This window comes from Chionomys nivalis, chromosome 23, assembly GCF_950005125.1.
Source record: "Chionomys nivalis chromosome 23, mChiNiv1.1, whole genome shotgun sequence".
Lineage (NCBI taxonomy): Eukaryota > Metazoa > Chordata > Mammalia > Rodentia > Cricetidae > Chionomys > Chionomys nivalis.
The window spans coordinates 13,597,484-13,603,679 of NC_080108.1; the positions used below are offsets into that span (position 1 = coordinate 13,597,484).

Below are 6,196 nucleotides of genomic sequence, written 5' to 3' on the forward strand. Positions count from 1 at the left end.
ACCTTCCAGCACCGGGGAAACGAGCATTGTTGCCACACCTGGTTTTAGACAGGGGCTGGGGATCTGAACTCAGGTCCTTAGGGTTGCACGATAAGCGCTTTACCCACGAGTCGTCTTTGGAAGAGCAGTCAGGGGTCTTCACCCTCTGAGCCATCTCCAACCTAGGGGATACAAGGAAGAAAACTTTCCGTGATTATACTACTGTAACAATCTCTGTATGTACACTCCTCCAACACGTGCGCACACACACACACACACACACACACACACGCACGCACTCTTAAGCCTGAACACTGGATGTTTTGTTTGGAATTTTTCCCAGAAGGAGAAACTGGGCCTGGCCAGACAGCTCAGCAGGTGACTGCACTAGTCTAGCAAGCCCCATTGACCAGAGTTTCACACCCAGAACACTCGTGGAGGAAAGAGAGCACCGACTCCTGTAAACTGCCCCCCCCCCCCGTCTCTCTCTCTTTCACAGACATACACACACAAAATAAAGAAATAATTTTCTATTTATAAAAAGGAGAAAGTAAGGGCTGGAGAGATGGCTCAGAGGTTAAGAGCACTGACTGCTCTTCCAGAGGTCCTGAGTTCAGTTCCCAGCAACCACATGATGGCTCACAACCATCTGTACTGATATCTGGTGCTCTCCTCTGGCGTGCGGGCATACATCGAGGCAGAATGTTGTATACATAATAAATAAATAAATCTTTTAAAAAAAAAAAAAAAAGGAGAAAGTACACAGGAGGCCTGGTCTGTAGAGCGAGTTCCAGGACAGCCAGAGCTACACAGAGAAACCCTGTCTCAACCTCACCCCACCCTGCAAGAGAAAAAAAAAAAAAAGAAAAACCCAAATATGTCTTCCATGTCTTCTATCCCTTGGCTAATAATTCTAATATTTTATAGACCTTTCTGGAACTTATTTTTCTTTAGTTTTTATTGTACTTTTTGTTTTTTCTTTCCTACTGGTGGCTATTGCTGGGTGTTTGAGTTGACATGGAACCCAGCTGGGTTGCCGATAGGTAGCCAGTAGCTATGTGACACAGAGCTGGGCTGAGGAATCCGATAAAAGCTCTCCATGCTGATGTAGCTATTCCATGCGACAGGGAGCATTGACATGCCAAAGCACTGAGGCCTCAAAGTGAGTACCAGGCTGTTCCACAGTTGGCCTGTGAGGCCAGAAGGTTCGCATCTGTAGACCCCATTCTAAATGCAGCATTTGGAACTGTCTCTCAGGTGGCGATTCCCCCAGGCAGTAGCTGGGAAATGTACTTATCACCACTTAGCTCCCTCCCCCAGACCCTTTTTGAAATAAAGTCTCACTGTTATCCCTAGCTGGCCTGGAACTAAATAGACTAGTCTGTCCTAGAATTCACAGAAATCTTCCTGCCTCTGCCTCTCAAGTGTTGGAATCAAAGGCATGAAGGTATATGCCGCCATGGCTCTCTCAGGCTCCCTCTCTCTCTTCCTATCTCCCTAGCTCTCTTTATGAAACAGAGTATCATGTGTTATTATTATTTTGCTGACCTTCCCTGTCACCTGGGTACCCTGTCCCTTTAAAAGACAAGCTCCACCCACTCCCAACCCTCCCTTCTGCTTAGGCAAGTGGATCCCCCTCCCCTCCTTTCCAGACTGCTCTCTCTCTCTCTCTCTCTCTCTCTCTCTCTCTCTCTCTCTCTCTCTCCCTCTTCCTCTTCTTCTTCTTCCTCTTCTGAAGAGGTAACTACTCCCCCTCTCCCTTCTTCCCTCCTCCCCTTTCCTCCGTTCCCCTTTCCCTTCCCTCTCCATAACTCACTAAATAAACTCTATACCCAAACTCTCTCTCTTCATGGCATATCTGTCTGTCTCTAACCTGCTGCGGTCTCCTACCTGCCAAGGGGACCCTCCAAGGCCTCTGGGGACCCGCCGAGGCTTTGGGTGACCCACCGCTGCCCTTCCAAGGCCTCAGGTGGCCTGCCGCTGCCCCTTGTGAGACTGTTGCCCCCATGGGGCCGGTACCCCACCATCATGTGTTTATAAACAATAACATTGGTGCATGACTCGGCCAGGCTCTCTCCACACCCTCCCTCCTGCTGATGGACAGGCTGGCCGAGGACATATAAGGACCTTGGACTCAGACCACTTGCCAACATCCCGTGCCTGCTCCATCACTACAAATGGTAAGGTTCCCTTTCTCCAAGTCAGCTTTCGCTCACATTCACCTCTGGTTGCTTCCCATAGCTCAAAATGTGAGCGGACCACTCGGAAGTGGTCCTGTCACCTACTTTTTGTTTTTGACCACTTGGAAATGGTCCTCTTGCTGCCATCTCTGCTGTCCAGGTCACTCGTCACTCGGAGCAGTCCTTCCTCCCCCCCCCCCAAATTCCTGAGCCAACAAGGTCTTGAAATTGGCCGGCCTAATTTTCTTTCTTTTTTTTTTTTTTTTTTTTTTTTTTTTGGTTTTTCGAGACAGGGTTTCTCTGTAGCTTTAGAGCCTGTCCTGGAACTCCCTCTGTAGACCAGGCTGGCCTCGAACTCACAGAGATCCGCCTGCCTCTGCCTCCCGAGTGCTGGGATTAAAGGCGTGCGCCACCACCGCCCCTCCTACTATTCCAGAAATGTCCGGTTAGTTGCCTTGTGTTTTGGCCGTTGGGAAACCCTCAAAAACCATCCATCCAACCTCCCCTGGTATGTCTTTTACAGACTCTAAACCCTCTGCTTTACTTACAGATTTGTAACCTTACCGGCCTTTACACTAACAAATGGCCTACGTACCCTTAGATAACAACCCCTTAAGTGTGAGCTTTCTAATTTCTACCAGCAAACAGAACTCTGGTGTCCCTCCGGCTCTGCTTTTCCTTTCCCTGGGCAGCCCCACCCCACTGCCTCTAAGCGCTCTTTTTCTCGCTGATATTCCTTCTCTCACCCGTACTCCTATTCTATCCCTGCCGCCGCTGCCTCTGGGCCCACAGAAGCCGGCAAGATTAGTCGGATCCACGAGGCAGCTGTTTCCAGTTCCAGCCCTTGCTTCCAGCCGTGGCTGGTGGCCTGGCAGCTCTGTGGCATGGTGGCTCACAGTGCTGAGTAATTTTCCTCTCTACTTCATGTATTAAAGAATATGTGACGGGCGGTGGTGGCGCACGCCTTTAATCCCAGCACTCGGGAGGCAGAGGCAGGCGGATCTCTGTGAGTTCGAGACCAGCCTGGTCTACAAGAGCTAGTTCCAGGACAGGCTCCAAAACCACAGAGAAACCCTGTCTCGAAAAACCAAAAAAAAAAAAAAAAAAAAAAAAAATGGAAATTCTTTCCCAGTGACTTGCTGTTCAGGCATTAGTCACCAGCTGTCTCATCCCCGTGACAAGGCAAAATGATCCTAATGGATGCCTGTGGTTTAGACTGGAAGGATCTCGGGAGCTCTTTGTACAGAGATGAACGTAGGGAGCTTGTTTGGTCCTTCCCCATCCTCATCAGCAGCTTCCTCCTCCTCTTTTGTTTGCCTCCGTTGTCTCTCTGCCTCCCCCTCCCTCCCACCGTGTGTGTGTGTGTGTGTGTGTGTGTTTGTGTGTGTGTGCAAATCTCTCACTGAACTTGGAGCTTATGAATCAACCACACAGCTGGCCCCAAGCCCCAGGGCTTAGTGTCTGAGTCCAGTGCTGGGATTACTAGTGTGTGTCTGGCTGAGAACTGAACTCTGCTTTCCCTACTACTGAAGCAATTGCACCTCCCTACACACACACCTTTTCCCCCCAGAATGGTCTCAAGAGCCCAGGCTAGCCTTGAACTCCTGCTCCTCTTGCCTTTACCTCCCAGGTGCAGAGGCACAGGTAAATCAGCTACTCCACCTCTTCTGACTTTACCTTCCCAAGGTCCTGTGCTGTGCCTCGCACACCTGCGGTCCTTGTTCCTTGGTCACACTAAAGCTATGTGTACCTTGAGGTCTTGGTACTGTTCTTTCTGTCCAGGATGTTCCTCCCCAGATCTTTTCCTAGGCAGGTTTAGCCTAAACTCCCCTTTTTACCCAGATGTTTCCTGGCCATTGCTTCTGCATTTGCCCTCCTTCCCCAGCGGTCACCATCACAGCTTCTCTGTCCACTAAAGTCCTGTTCTTATTTCCCAATTCCCCATTTGTTCATTTTTGATAGATACCATGAAAGGGAAACTCCACTTGTCATTTCCATTCTGCCATATGGATGCTAAAGAAATGCTTATTTAGCTGGGTGGTGGTGGTGCACACCTTTAATCCCAGCACTCTGGGGGCAAAGGCAGGCGGATCTCTGTGGGTTCAAGGCCAGCTTGGTCTCCGAAGAGAGTTCCAGGATAGCAGGGCTGTTACACAGAGAAACCCTGTTTCCAGAAAACAAACAAACAACAAAGCTTATTGGATGAATGAATGGATAAAGTTAGGGAGCTCGCTGTGAGTGAGATGTAGCTAGAAAGGCGGCTGAGGGCCACATTAGGATGGTGTTTAATTGCTAACCATAGAGTTTGGATGGTCTCTGAAGAATGGGGTGTTGGTCACAGTTATCCAGGATCCAAGAGGCATGGTTGGCACTTGGCAACTATGTAAGTGATGGTACATTGAGAAAAGCTGGAGGCGTTAAGACAGTGCCTGGCAGGAAAGTCTTCAGTGGTGATGGCAAGTCTGAGGGACACCACAATAGCATGGCACAGTTAGGCTATTCTAGACTTTCCTGCCTTTCCCTTTCTGTCAACCTTCCAATCTGTGTGCTTATTCTCAGAGCTTTGTGTCCAGGTTCTTTCTGTTTGTTTTTTAAGACAGGGTTTCTTTCTTTGTGTAACCTGAGAACTAGCCTTGAACTCACAGAGATCCGCCTGCTTCTGCCTCCCCAGTTCTGGGATTAAAGGCATGCACCACCACCACCTGGCTTTAAAATTATTTGTTGTTGTTGTTGGTGGTGGTGGTCTCAAACTCATTGGGTAGTCCAGGATGACCTTAATTCCTAATTTCACTGCTTCTACTTCCCAAGTGATGAGATTTTGCACTATTTGGTTGAGACAGGTCTCACAGCCTGGCTGGCCTCAAACTTGTGACAACCCTCCTGCCTCAGTCCCCTGAGTGCTGGGATTACAGTATGATTCATCACACCAGGTTCTACTCACCCCTTCTGCCAGTGGTGAGGCTGGAAACCCAGGCTTGCCTATGCTATGTGCATTAATCTTTTTTTTTTTTTTTAAAGCAGACTGGATGTGAGATTTACTACCTAACATGATTTGGTAGGGCACAGGAGAGCACCGTGAAAGCCCTCAGGAGTGTAGGGCTCGCCACTTGTCCAGGTGACCACAATTAGGGATATATTTGACCATCAGGAATGAGTCACTTCTCAGCAACCATGTCTTCAAATTCATCTGCATTAAACTTAGTAAAGCCCCATTTCTTTGAGAGGTGGATCTTCTGGCGGCCAGGGAACTTGAACTTGGTTCTACGAAGAGTCTCAATCACATGTTCCTTATTCTGCAGCTTAGTGCGGATGGACATGATGACCTGGCCAATATGTACCCTGGCCACTGTGCCCTGGGGCTTCCCAAAGGCACCATGCATGCCTGTCTGGAGCCTACATTGGCGACAGCATTGAGATCAGAGACTTGAATAAGTGCCAGAAAATTGTCTCCAAGGTCCCTTAGGGCAACCTGTACAGGTATCAGGCTGCGTACACTACCAAGGAGGTTGCTGTTTGCAACCTTTGCAACCAGGACCCCATGGGGAAAGGGACCTGGTTGGCTTAATTAGTTGCAAATGTACATTAATCTTTATAAACACACATAAGTGTATGCATTTCTGTATATTTCCCTGCTTCCACAGGAATCCTTCAGAACATGGCCTGGGGCCAACAAGATGGCTCAGCAGGTATGAGTGCTTGCTACCAAGACTAACACCCTGAGTTCTATGTGGTGAAAGGGGATAACTGATCTCCAGAAATTGTCCTCTAACCTTTGTGCACATGTGTATACATGCATGTGTGTGCACACACACATACACACACACACATACACACAAATATAAGAAAAAATTTAAAAGACACAATCTTGTTGATCTTTCTGGAATTTTAGACCTGTAAGTCAAGCTGCATGCTAGGTCCAAAATTCTAGTCAGTCTCTGCACCCAAAGCATTTCTATGGCTTTTCTCTCTCTCTCTTTGGAGCACCCTCTGCTCAGCTTGGCTCTCTTCCTCTCCCTTGTTTCCTTTATATTACGAGT

The 6,196-nt window shown here is 48.5% G+C and overlaps 1 non-coding gene across 1 annotated transcript; it reads right to left on the reverse strand.

Moving 5' to 3' along the window:
- Nucleotides 1-5,600: 5,600 nt before the first annotated feature.
- Nucleotides 5,601-5,734, reverse strand: LOC130865616 (small nucleolar RNA SNORA70). Its single transcript, XR_009056169.1, has one exon. It is a non-coding gene; the product is annotated as a small nucleolar RNA SNORA70 (small nucleolar RNA).
- Between the last annotated feature and the right edge of the window lie 462 nt (nucleotides 5,735-6,196).